This window comes from Alosa alosa, chromosome 21, assembly GCF_017589495.1.
Source record: "Alosa alosa isolate M-15738 ecotype Scorff River chromosome 21, AALO_Geno_1.1, whole genome shotgun sequence".
Lineage (NCBI taxonomy): Eukaryota > Metazoa > Chordata > Actinopteri > Clupeiformes > Clupeidae > Alosa > Alosa alosa.
In genome coordinates this window covers 18,307,215-18,322,330 of record NC_063209.1, presented here as the reverse complement: position 1 = coordinate 18,322,330, position 15,116 = coordinate 18,307,215, and positions in this window count along the sequence as shown.

Genomic DNA, 15,116 nt, shown 5'->3' with positions numbered 1-15,116 from the left:
CCACGAAAATCCAAAAGTTAAAGGTTAACGACCTTAACTGCCCGATGAGATTGGACAAGCTGTGTGTGTGCTAGATGCTCCCACATGCCTCATTACTATTAAAGGATAATTCCGGTATTTAGCACTTTGAGTCCCTTTTCTGCTTTGTTTTGGATGAACTAGAGTGGTGGACACCGAAATTCTGACGATGGGTCCTGTCTCGACTTTCTGACTCGTTTTGAATTGCCTTTGACTGTTTGGCTGGCTATGGGCATGCACAAACAATGTCCTTAAAACAACCCTTAACGTTCATTTTTAAAACTGTGCAACTCACCGAGTGCTCAATACCAGAATTATGTGAAAAAGGTGTGTGTGTGTGTGTGTGTGTGTGTGTGTGTGTGTAAGTGTGAGGCAGTGTGTGTTGGAAATGTGTAGATGAGTGTTTCTAGCAGTGTATTTTGGATGTGTGTTGATGTGTGTGTGGTTTTGTGTGTATCTAGCAGTGTGTGTGTGAGGTTGTGTTCTGGGTGTATGGGGTTGGGTTCATGTGTTGCAGTTATCTCTGAGTGTTAGAGGTTAATCCCATGTGCTGTTCAGTGTTAAGAGGCTCATACTGAGTCTTAGGTGTGTGTGTGTGTGTGTGTGAGTGTGTGAAGAGGGAGGGGAAGGCATTAGTGAATAAGATCACAATAAAGTGCTGCTTCAGCTGAACAGGGTGTGACCTTTCAGGCACAGAGCCAGAAAGAGCAGGAATGGAGATCAAATCAGTCAGAGATAACTCATACACCACAAACACACACACACACACACACACATACACACACCAGATAGCAGGCCAAAAACATGCTTTCCATGGGTGGTTGTGTGTGTGTGTGTAAGAGTGTAAGAGAGAGAAGAATGGTGTGTGTGTGTGTGTGTGTGTGTGTGTGTGAGTGCACATGGGTGGATATTGGCGGACACTGGCCCTACACTGGCCCACAGCAAACACTAAAAACACATCTCACCCGTCGTAACTGCCGCCGAAAACGCAGAAAAAGATGTTTAATGTGCAGCTAAAACTGCTCTTCACCTACGATCCGGCATCCGGCACCTACGATCCGGAACCTACATAATCCAGCGTCTTTCTGATGAGGTTGCAGTTTGAAGCAGAGGAAAGAGCTTTCCGAAAAGTCCTAGAAACAAAGTTGATCGACGATAGAATGAACACCCCGAAGCTGTTATAATAACAGAAATCAGTTGCTCTTGTGATGCTTACATCTGCTATCAATACTGTTGAAATACCAGTCATGGCATAATGTTTTTAATAACTTTGGCTACTCCTGAAAAAATCATTGCCCTCATTTGTGGTAGTATAGGCCATGTGCACTAGATGTGTGTACGGGGCCTGCAGATCTGTGGACTCCCTAAGAACAAGGCTAAAAAACTGACAAGATATTGCTCTGTATCAGCAGTAATGCGTAGCCTCTACATATGGAGGCGAAGGTGTCACCTTTACTGTGCATAATGGACTGGGATATTGGCTGTTGTACAACTTTTTATCAAATTTGGATTATGTCATCATATATGTCTATCCAAATAAAAAAAATAAATGTGTGTGTGTTTGTGTATTTGAGTGTGTGTGTGTGTGTGTGTGTGTGTGTGTGTGTGTGTTTGTGAAAGAGTATGAGCCTGCCTAGGCCATAATTCATACTTGGTCTTACACACACTATCATAATCTTGCATATACATCACTATACTTATTGTTATGGCCAGCTCGTGAACAGACCGCAACATAAAGGGAGACAACAACAGTTTCAAATTTAACCATTTATTAATATTGATCGCAACATTAACTACTATAGTGTCTATGGAAATGAGTGTTGAAGAATGTGTGTATGTGTGAATGTAAATGGCAGTAGGCTATCAGCATGTAAGATGAGTAAGTGAAAGGCAAAAGGGGAAAATAGAAATAAAGAGGAGAGAGAGAATAACGTGCCAGTGTAAAGGACTATCAAAGTGCCTGCAAGAATGGAGGAAAAAGTGCCTACCGATACGGGTGTGACTTTCGAAACCGACGTCTCGAATCAGTGTCAAGGCTTTCGAAGCACAAGCACAACAAAACGTGGTTCAAAACAGCCATGTCATGTGACCACTGCTTCGAAACATCGTTCAAAATCCCCATGTCTTGTGACCAAAGTTAATTGAACCTTCGGTGCATTTCACTGGTGTCGGCAGGCGTGCCCGCGCGTTCAATTAACAGTGTAGACTTTTCTTAAACAATAACCATGATGGTGTAGTGGTTAGTGAGGGTGTTTTTTGCACGGTAGCCCAGGCTGCTTAAATGTGGTTTGATTTGTAAGGTAGCCTATTGTTTCAGATCGTATCTGTATGTTTTCTTACTTCATCATTAACCACACAGTTTCAACTAAACTCTCAAAATGGTCAAAAATCAAGAGTTTTTATAAGAAGTAAGTGATTTAGAGAACACTAGCGTCAGCAATATCTCTTTATTGTGACTTCATGTGGTCTCCCATCCAGTAATTAACCAAGGGCATGACTGCTTAGCTTTTGACAAAGACTGAACACAGGTAACACAGGGAGCCACAAACTTTAAAGACTACATCTTCAATACGAAGCATTTGACAGATTTGTTTCACCCTAAACAGCTCTGAGGTGTCAGAATTGTTTCGAAACCTCGGAAAAATTCGGCACAATTGCTTCGAACATTTCAGTGTTTCATAAAGCCTCGCTTTGCTCATCCCTACCTACTGAGAGAGATACAGAACCCCTTTCATAGCCCCACCCAATACAGGTGCATCTAATAATGCAATTAGCCTAACCAGGCCAAGGCCTGATCGTGCACTGACAGACCAGGACCTGAAGGGGGCACAGGGGGTCGTAACATTATACACACTCACTATTATAATCCTTTTACATGTATGTATGAGAGGGTATAGTATTGTATGTGAGAGAGAATACTAGTGTATGTGAGAGAGTATAGTAGTGTATGTGAGAGACAATAGCAGTGTGTGTGAAATGATTGAAATGGAAGGAGTTGAATTTCTCAGTTCCTGATTGGTTCGTCAATGTCACTAACTAGCTAACTAGCTAACTGAAATGGCAACAATCAGACTTCAACAGACAAAAGGAGCTCATTTGGCATTACAATAGAATAGGTCACCCCTCATGTCTTTGTAATTACAGTGCATGAAAATGCACTGTTCTGTTATCCGAAGTCTTCTTCTTCTTATTCTTCCCACCAAATTTCTGCGTCTAATTCAGCTTCAACCGTTTAACGTAGAAACTTCGTTCAAATTTTGTAACGTAGGTTGAGAAATGTATTTTTCACTTTTGTGAACTTTATACTTTTTTAAATATATTAACAAAAAACAAGCTTATTTTTCCCCATAGACTTTGCATTAGCACTATGACATCACAATGGACTAATTAACTTGATTTGCACCTGTATCAACTTCCAGCTGCTCAACTAGGACCCATCAAAGGGCCAGTTAAACTGATTGCACCTGTATCAACTGCTTTCTGCTTAACTAGGCCAACTCTCTGTGTCTCCATTCTACAAGGATATAAGGCACATTCCATCCAACTTTCTATCCATTCATCCTCTTCAAACCATTCACTCATCCACCCATTAAACTATCCATCAACATCCATTAAACAATCTGCCTATCAACATCCATGCAACTTTCTGTCTATCAACATCCATTATATTATCTACTAGGGATGGGCAGAACGAGGCTTTGTGAAACAACAAAACGTTCGAAGCAATTGCGCCGGCTTCGAAACAATCCGACACACGTAACTCCATGGTAACATCTAGTGGCCAGTTTTGCTAACATCACATTTTGACCGTGAAGCACAACGCAAGATTTCGTCCACAGCCACGTGGTTTGGTGGTTAACACACTTGCATTCGGCCGGAGCGGCCGGTGTTCGACTCCCTGCTGGTGCTTAAAAAGTTCAGACTAGTATATGCCTTCAGTAACTAGAACATTTTTATATCTGCCAGTTACAGATGTTTTGTTATTTCAGTTTCATAGTACATTATCCTTTGGAATATGCTGGAGAGGAAAATGCTACAATGGTTTTAAAATGTAGGCTATGCTTATGGCCCAGGTTTTTTTTTGGGAACATGTTGTAGGGAAATAAAGGATACATGAATGAAGCAGGTTAGACTAATCAGGTTCAACATGGGAAAAATAAACAACACATTTTTTGTATGTCAACATATTTTTTTATTTAGGAATAACTGTTGTTCTGCCGTCTTGGCATTTAATCTGTTTCTTGTTTTTGAATAAACCTCCCCAGCCTTGGAAAAAAATCTTTCACAAGGCACACTTGTTGCTGGCATGCACAAATATTTTTTTGCCATCTCACATAGGTTTGGATAAACCACTCTCCTCTCCTGCCAGTATTTCAAAGGGTCACTAGACTATATCTAAACTATTGCTCACTCTAGCCTGTCAATTATATCTAAACTATTGCTCACTCTAGCCTGTCAATTAATCTATCACTAACCTATCAATCACAAGAATGCACTATCAATCGCTAGGCCTATATGTCGCTATATCTCTCAAAATCTCTCCTCACAAAAAACCCACAAAGATAGGATGTGTTTGAATGACTTTTAAGCATTCTGGGACTTTGTAATTTAGATCAAACAGGTGTTTACTCGGGTTTTTGGCTCGCACGGTAAGTGTGCCACCTGTCCAAACCACATTGAAACACCAGGGGCAGCCGTGGCCCACTGGTTAGCAATCTGGACTTGTAACCGGAGGGTTGCCGGTTCGAGCCTCGACCAGTGGGCAGCAGCTGAAGTGCTCTTGAGCAAGGCACCTCACTGCTCACTGGAGGCAGCTCACTGCACCGGGATTAGTGTGTGCTTCACTTCACTGTGTGCTGTTTGTGTTTCACTAATTCACCGATTGGGTTAAATGCAGAGACCAAATTTCCCTCACGGGATCATAAAAGTATATATACTTATACACCACAAAGCCTCACTTAGCCATTGTCACGTGACATGGGCGTTTTGAACCACACTTCGAAACACTTGCGTTTCGGAAGCTCGACACTGTTTCGAAACGTCAGCTTTGAGCGTCACATCCCTACTATCTACTGTACATTCAACTTTTAAACTATATACTCTGTCTCAGGCTTTAAGCATACAATCTGGCTCTCTTAAAGACTACTATTTCCTCTGCCCACAATTGTATCAAAATAAATGTCCTCACTACAATAATTCACTGTTAAATAATTTAACTATTTAAACTACTCAACTATTTAACTGTTCAGCCATTTCAACTGTCAGTTGTTATCAACTATGACTCCTGCCAACTGTTTCCAAATAAAAGTTTGTTTGGCATTTTATGTTAAAGCAACACCAAAGAACTTTCCCTCTGTTGCACGCACGCTATTTGTTTATCCAGCACCTGCTTTGCAAATAACGATGTCCACAGACAAGGTAGAACATGTTGCACGATTTATGAAAGTACGATGTATTGCGACATCAGATGCAAGTCAAATTTGTAGTTTCTTATGTCTCATTACATCGAACTACAGATCCGCTACCCGATCTGGCAAACTGACATAGTGCGGTTATAGCAGATAGTGGGCTGTGAAGCGAATGCAGAAGTGCCGTTCACCCTGTTACAAGTTGATGAACCACTGAAACGATTTTGGAAACATTATTTTAAGGTACAAAAAACTTTTTGGTGTTGCTTTAATATACAGTATGTTTATATTTTCATGCACTGGTAATTTACTCAAAATTACATTTTCTAGTTTGCGTTTGGTTTGCAGTAGTAGTTTAATATTTGAAGAGTTTGGTTCCAAAACGCTATATCCACCATTTTAATGATTTTTCATGAATACATTTTTTTACATTTTCTCTTCCAAGTAATTTTAGTAGAAATGTTCTTCATTTAGTCACATAGGTCTTGGCTGATTGAGTTTTCCTCTGCCACTACGACCATTGTTGACAGTGTAGGTCCCGCCCCTTCCTTGCTTTTAATTGGCTAGCTAGAGAGAAGTGACAGTGACAAACCAATCAGGAAACTGAGAAATCAAACTCTTTCACACTCACTAATATTCTCTCTCACATACACCACTATTCTCTCTCACATACAATTCTGTGAAGTATGAATTATGGCTTAGGTGGCCCCTCATAAAAGAGAGAGAGTGTGCCAGTGTGTATGTGTGTGTGAGTATGTGTGTGTGCGGTGTGTGTGTGTGTGTATGTGTGTGTGTGGTGTATATATGTATGTGTCTGTGTGTGAGAGAGAGAGAGAGAGAGAGAGTGTTATTGACTTTATGAGATACCTCTGTGAGTGTTTGTATATGCATATGTGTGTGTGTGTGTGTGTGTGTGTGTGTGTGTGCCTATCGTGCCTCAGGGAGTGTGTGTTTGGCACCCATATCTGCTACGGCATCCCTATCCACAGGCTAAAACCCTGCTACTGGGAATATATAGAAATGCATACAAGTAGTCCGTGCGTGCGTGTGTGCGTGTGTATGTGTGTCTGTGTGTGTGTGTGCTACAATGTTTTGTTCATCCGTGCTGATGAGATTGGTGCTAGTGTGTAAATCATAGCAGGTTTACATTAAGTTTTATGTGTATTGCCTGCTTGGGCAGGCAACACACATAAAACACCACTCTCTGTGAGTGTGTGTCTGTGTTTGTGCATATGTGTGTGTGTGTGTGCATAGGTGTGTGTGTGTGCCGTAGCAGATATGTGTGTGTGTGTGTGTGCGTGTGTGTTTAGGGGGGTTGTTTCTCTGTGAGTGTGTGTCTGTGTGTGTGTGCATATGTGTGTGTGTGTGTGTGTGTTTAGGGGGGTTGTTTCTCTGTGAGTGTGTGTGTGTGTGCATATGTATGTGTGTCTGTGTGTGTGTGTGTGTGTGTGCATGTGTGTGTGTGTGTGTGTGTGTGTGTGTGTGTGTGTGTGCACTACACACTGAAACACTGACACGTACGCACTGGGCACTAGTACCACACTGGAACTCAAATAGCAACACACTGAATTTCCTGCATTACACACTGAATCTGCTTGCACTCACACTGAAATCACTTGCTCAACACACTGGATTTACTTGCAGCACACACTGAAACTGCTTGCACTACATGGTGCAGCGCTTCAGCTTTACTTCACTACAAGGCATATGAAGTGCGTCCAAATTCACCCATTCTTCTCTGTTGAACTCCTCAAGAAGTAGGCTACTCATCACACATGTGTCACATGAAAGAGCCTTTTCTCAGCTTTTAAACGGTGCTAGCTAGCCACGATTTGCTGTGATAAACAGTTCGCGAGAAAAATAACTTATATATAATTATTCTCTGCGCCCATCTCCACATCCATTCGTCTCGGTGGAACATCGTAGGTCTGCACACTCTTCACGCAACACATGACAAGCCATAGGCAGAATAACCAGCAGACCTTACCAAACACAAAGGCATTCCCGTGTATAGTTAGTTGTTGCAGAGTAATCCGGTTTTGAAATAAATTGTAGCAAAATTCAACATGGTCTTTCGGCTTTAAGCATTTCTTAAAACTGAGCTGTGCTTACAACGCCTATATATCTGTAAATATTAGAATCAGAGAATATACAGGCAGCTCACGGTTAAGAGTTTGTCAATGTAGCCTTAATGATTTCTTTTCACAAAATGCTAAGCATTTTTAGTTTTAAGTTTTAGTTTAAGTTTTAAGTTTCTTAAAACTGAGCTGTGATTAAATGGGTCAATGCATGATTTCATAACAGACCAAATAGAAAATAAATGTTAAAGGAACCATATGTAAGAAATGTATTTCAATTAATCATAAAATGGCCCTGATATGTCACTAGACATTAAGAAATCATGTTCATTTTAAATACTTATATCACTGACAACAGTAGTCCGGCCAGGATATTGTCATTTAAAAAGTGAAGTTGCAGCCCTCAACTGATGTTGATGTTATGTTTTTTCATGTCATGTTGTGTTTTGGCCTGATGCGTCACCCGTCACCTATCTACTAATCACAGGTCAGTAGTATTTCGGCATCCGGGTTGGCAACCTCGAGTCAGGGGCGAGGGGGAGGGGATACACCTCTCTACAGTAATTTGAAAGTGATTGCAGTATCAGTTTTGGCCACAATCTTACATATGGTTCCTTTAAATATAGCCTACATATCTGTACATATTAAAATCAGATTATGTAGGCTACACAGTATAGTTAGATCAAGTTGGACAGTAGCACATTTTAATCATGGATAGTAGTTGTACAGTAGCACATTTTAATCATTTTATAAATCTATAGTGGCTGGTGAAAGAGTTGAGTGGCTTTTTTTGAGGAGGAGGGGTTGGGGTGTTAGTGGGTAGTGTCCCCACCAAAGCTCAGACCAAACCTACGCCCTTGTGCTCAACACACTGAAACATCACATGCACTGCACACTGAACTCACTTGCACACACACTGAACTCACTTGCGCACACACACTGAAGCCGCTTACACTACACACTGAACTCACTTGCACACACACTGAACTCACTTGCGCACACACACTGAAGCTGCTTACACTACACACTGAATTAACTTCCACTACACACTGAACTCACTTGCACACACACTGAAGCCGCTTACACTACACACTGAATTAACTTCCACTACACACTGAACTCACTTGCACACACACTGAAGCCGCTTACACTACACACTGAATTAACTTCCACTACACACTGAACTCACTTGCACACACACTGAAGCCGCTTACACTACACACTGAATTAACTTCCACTACACACTGAACTCACTTGTACACACACTGAAGCCGCTTTTGTGCATTCTCTCTCTTGCAGATTTGCGTTCCGTAACCAAATGTGTTTATTGTACAGAAAATAAATAGCCTACTGACATACTGTACTGTCAGTAAATTGGCTACAGTGCAGTGAAGAGTTTGGAGAGTGAAGTTATGATAGGGCAACTTGGAGTTTTATTCAAATAAATTACAAACCAGAACATGGGCCATGACTATGAAGCCTCTATTTCTTGCAGCTGTTAAAGCATCCGCTAGATAGTTTAAATAGCCACCAACATTCGGTTTTGCAGTACAGATTATTTCTGAAAGTTATTTGTCCACTGGGCCTACTGGCTGATTTATCAAACGAGTGGTTTCTGGTTCGTCCTCCGCAAACTACAGGTAGTTTTGTAAAGAGTCATTGAATAAGCGATGCCAAGAAATGTATAATATGTAACACTTTTTGTGAAATTCAGCAAATATCTCCTCACCTAATGTAAGTTATCTGTTTTGAACATCAGTTATCTGTTTTGAAGGTTCTAAAATATGACGAAATATGCTGCACTTTATCCTTCTCGTTTTCTTAATTTGTCCAGCTAACTTTTCCATTCAAACTAGCCATTTATGATTGGTTATACAGTCGATATTCTGAAATGTCCTGCATGATCAAGGCCAAATTAACCAGTCATCACGCAGCCACTGTGTCAGCAGCACGAGCGCTAACAGTGACGGTGCGTTTCTGATGTCACATTATTATGTACTAGACTGTTCTCACGTTGCAGCGCTTTACTTAAATGAAGTAGCATTAATCAATATGAGGGGCAGAGGGGGATAAATGTTTTCCCCCCGGTGATGAAAATAATTAAGCAGAGGGGAGGATATCAAAACCAGAGGGGGGGTAAATCCCCCCCATCCCCCCCTACAAATCTCACCCTGAATGGGTGTGTGTGTATGTATACTGTATATACTGTGTATGTGTGTGTCTTTGTGTGGGTGTGTGTCTGTGTTTGTGGGTTTGTGTCTCTGTGTGTGTTTTGTGTGTGTGTGTGTGTGTGTGTGTGTGTGTCTGTGTGTTTGTGTGTCTGTGTGTGTGTGTGTGTGTGTGTGTGTCTCTCTGTGTATGTGTGTGTGTGTGTGTGTGTGTGTGTGTGTGTGTCTGTGTGTGTGTGTGTGTGTGTGCTCCAGCATTGGCAGACTGTCCCTCAATTTCGCCCCTGTGCTGCCCTTTGGCCACTAATGAGATTGGTGTCTTAATTATGACGTACGAAGCAGGGCACCAAATCCCCATACAATGGCATCTCTCACGCTGCCACAAGCTGCCCATTCAATGCTGCATAATCACACACACACACACACGCATAGGCTATCTCAGAACACATAGTAGTACATATACTGACACATCTTAGGGAATTAATCACACACACACACTCTTTCTCTCTCACACACACACACTCTCTTTCTCTCTCTCTCTCACACACACACACACTCTCTTTCTCTTTCATATACACACACATTGTCATTCTCTCTCTCTCACACACACACACACACTCTCTTTCTCTCTCAAACACACACTCTCTTTCTCTCTTACACACACAAATCAAACACACACTCTCTTTCTCACTCCCTCTCTCTCCCACACACACACAAACAAATCAAACTCTCTCTCTCACACACACACACACTCTCTCTCTCTCTCTCTCTCTCTCACACACACACTTGGAAAGTCACAGATCCAGTGCATGTTACCTCAGCCAAAGGAGGGTACACATTGACTGCACAGAGCCAAACTCACAGCCAAAGCTAGCGCTGGTATCCAACACAATAGTAGGAGTTTGTCTCTCACACACACACACACACACACACACACTTCTTAGTTCTTAGAGAAATGTTTGTGCTTAACCCTCCTTCAGTGATTCAGCACAGCCTCCCACAGTCATGTTCTCACACATATTTTTTGCACACACACACACACACACGTTTAGCTGCATTCAACTGGAACAAACTGCCAGAAGTCAATGTGTTAACTTTAGATATTTCTCCCCTGTGTGTGTATGCACATGCAACTTTAAATGTGGATGTACACTAATGTTATACATGTATGTGTGTGTGTATGTGTGTGTGCGTGTACGTGCGTGTTTGCAAAAAATATGTGTGAGAACATAACTGTGTGTGTGGGAGGCTGTGCTGAATCACTGTAGGAGGGTTAGACACAAACATTTCTCTGGAACTAAGTGTGTGTGTGTGTGTGCGTGTGTGTGTGTGTGTGTGTCCGTATGTGTGCGTGTGTGTGTATGCCTGTCGTGTTGTGGTAGTGGCTTGATTGGCAGGCATCTCCTGAGGCCGACGGACGGCTGTCAGGATGATGAATGGATCTGAGAGAGGTGTTACCAGATGAATCCAATACACTCCTGGAAAACACACTTCCACATGAATTAGTGAGTATGTGTGTGTGTGTGTTTGTGCGTTTGTGTGTGTGTGTGTGTGTGCAAGAGAGCTCTGCTGTGAGTGGGGTTGTAATAATATTGATGGGAAACGTGTTCCACATGGGTTCTATTATACAAGTATGACAACATGCAGTAAACACTTGACTTTAACTCCTCCGTGTCAGCCCAGAACCACTGAACCAACACACAGATGCAATTGAGTACTAGGTAGGGATAGGACTCATAGGGCGTCAGTGATGTCACTTCCTGTTGCTGATTTTGTGAAAAACACACCTGTCCTGGCATGTGCGTTTGCTTAGAAAATCCAATCAAAAGACGGACAGAACTCGGTGTGTGTGTGTGTGTGAGAGTGTGTGTGTGATCAGATTCCATCTTCACTGTATTCCTAATATGCTAGGTGTGTGTGTTTGTGTGTGCGCTTTTGTGGCTGTGTGTGTGTGATGCTCTGTGACAGAAGGGGAGCCTTATTGTGTGACATTGAAAGTAAAAGTAAAAGGCTTCCCATCTCAGAGTACACCCCCATCCTCCTCCTCAAAACACACACAGCAAATGCCAGAGTGTTATTTTCTCAGAGTATGAGGTTAAAGAGTATAATTTTTTACACTGTGGAGTATATTGAGGATTTTGTACACTTGTCAGTGTGTTTTATATAGTTTTAGCGGTGTCCATTCTTTCGTCAGTGTTGGTCCAATGTTTATTTTCACTGCACGAACTCCCAGGTTGTCTATAATCTGATTGAGTCCTTCGGGTTCGCATATTACGTCATTACGTCGTCGGACGTCTCTGTCTGGAAGTTAAGTTGCCTGAGAACAATGGCTGCCTGATAGGGCTGAAACGATTCATCGAGTTACTCGATTAACTCGATTACAAAAATTGCTCGAGGCAAAAACTCTGCCTCGAAGCCTCGTTAAATTCATATGACGCGTACTATACGCGCAGAGATCTGATTGTTCCACACGGACCGTTGTTCAGGAAGCACACCACTAGCGCATCATTCAATCTGAATTTAGTTGGCGCGATGGCAGCGAGCCAAGAGCCCCATAAACGGCAGAAAATGTCTAAAGTTTGGGATCATTACATTCTCAAAAAGGAGAACAAGGTGCAATGTGCTCACTGCAAAGTATACCTGGCATACCACAGCAGTACGACGTCAATGATTCAGCATCTCAACCGAAAACATCCACATGCTGCTTCACCAAGCGTCGCTGAAACAAGGTAACGTAGACTCCATTGATGTTCGCTGATTTTAATCGCATACTGTATTTGTAGCGATGTCGTGATGCGGTTTGACTAGATATGATGTTTAGCGATGTTTTAAAGTAGTAAACTTATAGAACCCCTTCTTCACACACACACACACGCATGCACCCTCATCTTGTCTCTCTCCCTCTCCGTCACGCACAGCACGCGTGCACACACAAACACACACACGTGGCTAGGTTACCATAGCAAATAGGCTCACCCTAGAAATTATATATGATTTGTTAGTAGCCTAATGGTAAATGCTGCAGGTGTAGAAATCTACATAAAACAGATATTTACTTTGATGTCAGGGCTAGATTACAGCATGAAACTTGTTGTGCATATTAATATAAATTACATTGCTTTTCCTCCTTTTCTCCCTCTCAGCACTTCACAACGGAGTATGGACAGCTTTGTTCGCCCAGCTCAGTCATGCACTGTTCAAGAGGCTGCAATTTTTACAGAGAGCATTCTGAACATGCTCATGACCGATATGAGGCCACTGTCCATGGTGGAGGACAAGGGATTTAGAAACATGATCTCAACTTTCATCCTAAATACAACTTGCCATCAAGAACATATTTCACACAACTGATGGAGAAGAAACACAGAGAGATCACAGAGAAATTGCAAGCTGTCTTAAAGCAAACAGAGTGTGTTGCCCTGACAACAGACATTTGGACCAGTGTGGCAACAGAGGCCTACCTGGGGGTGACATGCCACTTCTTGGGTGAAGATTGGGATATGAAGTCCCTCTCCCTAACCACAATGCCCCTAGAAGAGAGACACACTGCAGCCAACATTGCAGACTGGCTAGAGGAGACAACTGCCAAATTTCAGATTCCATTTGAAAAGGTAAAGGCAGTTGTCCACGATAATGGGGCAAATGTGGTGGCAGCAGGAAGAATTCTTAGAGAGAGGCATGGGTGGGCATCTGTGAGATGTGCAGGGCATACATTAAATTTAGTTGTGCAGAGCACACTCAAAAACAATAAAACAATTGCTAATTGTGTAGGTTCTGCTAGGTGCCTAGTGGAACACTTCAAAAAGAGTGAACTGGCCTGGACTAAGCTCAAAGAAAAACAACAGCAGATGGGAAAGCCACCACTCATGTTGATACAGGATGTCAGTACCCGGTGGAACAGTACGCATCACATGTTATCAAGACTCCTGGACCAGCGATGGCCTGTGACTGCAGCTCTCTCCGATCCAGCAGTCAATCCGAGAGGCAAACACCACTACCTGGATCTAAAGCCAGAGCAGTGGAACATCAGTGCGGAGTTGTCACTGGTCCTTGGGCCATTTGAAGGAGCTACAGAGTTTCTTAGTGGAGAACAGTATGTCACCCTCTCTGCCCTTCCACAGCTGGTCCAAAACCTTAAAAAGTCCACACTGACTGCAGAACTTGAAACTGCAGCAGTGAAGGCATTTCAGGCTTCTGCTGCAGAGCAGATCACAGAAAGGTGGCAAGGGCTGTATGAATTTCTACCTGATGCTCCCAACCCTGTCCTTCTGGCTGCTGCTTTGGACCCCAGGTTTAGAAAACTGAAGTTCTTGCCTGCTGAAGAGGTGTTTAAGGTCCAAAGTAGTATTCAATCAAGGGCACTAGCTGTCAAAAATGACTCAAAACAGACACATGTAAGGGTAGAGGAAGCCACTGCCACCACATCAGCTACACTCACTACAGGTGGATCACATCAGAAAAGTATTTTGGGATCATCATCTGAGGATGAGGATGAAGGAGAGGGTGAGAATGAGCAGATGAGCAGAGTGGTGCAGAGGGAGGTCTTGGAGTATTTTGCTGAACAGCCTATTTCTAAGAAGGAGAATCCACTGCCATGGTGGAAATTAAATCAAGCAAGATATCCAACCTTGGCACAGCTGGCAAAGTCTTTCTTGGGGATCCAGGCAAAATCAACACCCTCAGAGCGCTTGTTCTCTGCTGCTGGGAACATTGCCTCAAAACGTAGGGCAAGCCTAAGTGCTGAGCATGTGGATATGTTGACGTTTCTCCATTGCAACTATAAGCTGTTGTAGAATCTGAAATATCTCTCTCTCACACACACACACTCTATCTCTCTCGTTTTTTTTTTGTTTAATGTTGTATTAAGATTTTTGTATGTTTTAATGTTGTATTAAGAAGAGAAATAGTAAAGGCCATTTGGCCTTCGTTTTAAGTTTGTATTCATAGTTTTACATGTTATACATGTTTTACAGTAAGTTGACTTAACTGTATGGTTATTTAATTGATGGCACTGGCACTTATAAAATGGGTAAATGCAATAAATGGACTTAGTTTTGGAGCCAAATGTTGGAGTTGGAATAAATATCTCTGCTAATTTTACAGCCACATCATTTTCGTTATGCATTACTTGTTTTAGTAATTTATCCGATTAATCGATCGATAAAGTGCTAGATTAATCGATTACAAAAAGAATCGATAGCTGCAGCCCTACTGCCTGACTTCGGCAAAAGGTAAGGTGAAATGTAAGATGTAGTTTATCTGAAGAGTTTTCTTTGCCCAGCATTTGTAACTTTCTTTTAACGTTCCTGTCGTGCATGTTTAAACTTAACGTTTGTGCTAAGAATGTACTGGGTTCACGCGGTGTTGTGGAATTCCCGCGTTGACGTTACTAACGTTAGAACTAGCTTAATGGTAAGTTAACTTTAACGTTAGCGCACTAGCAA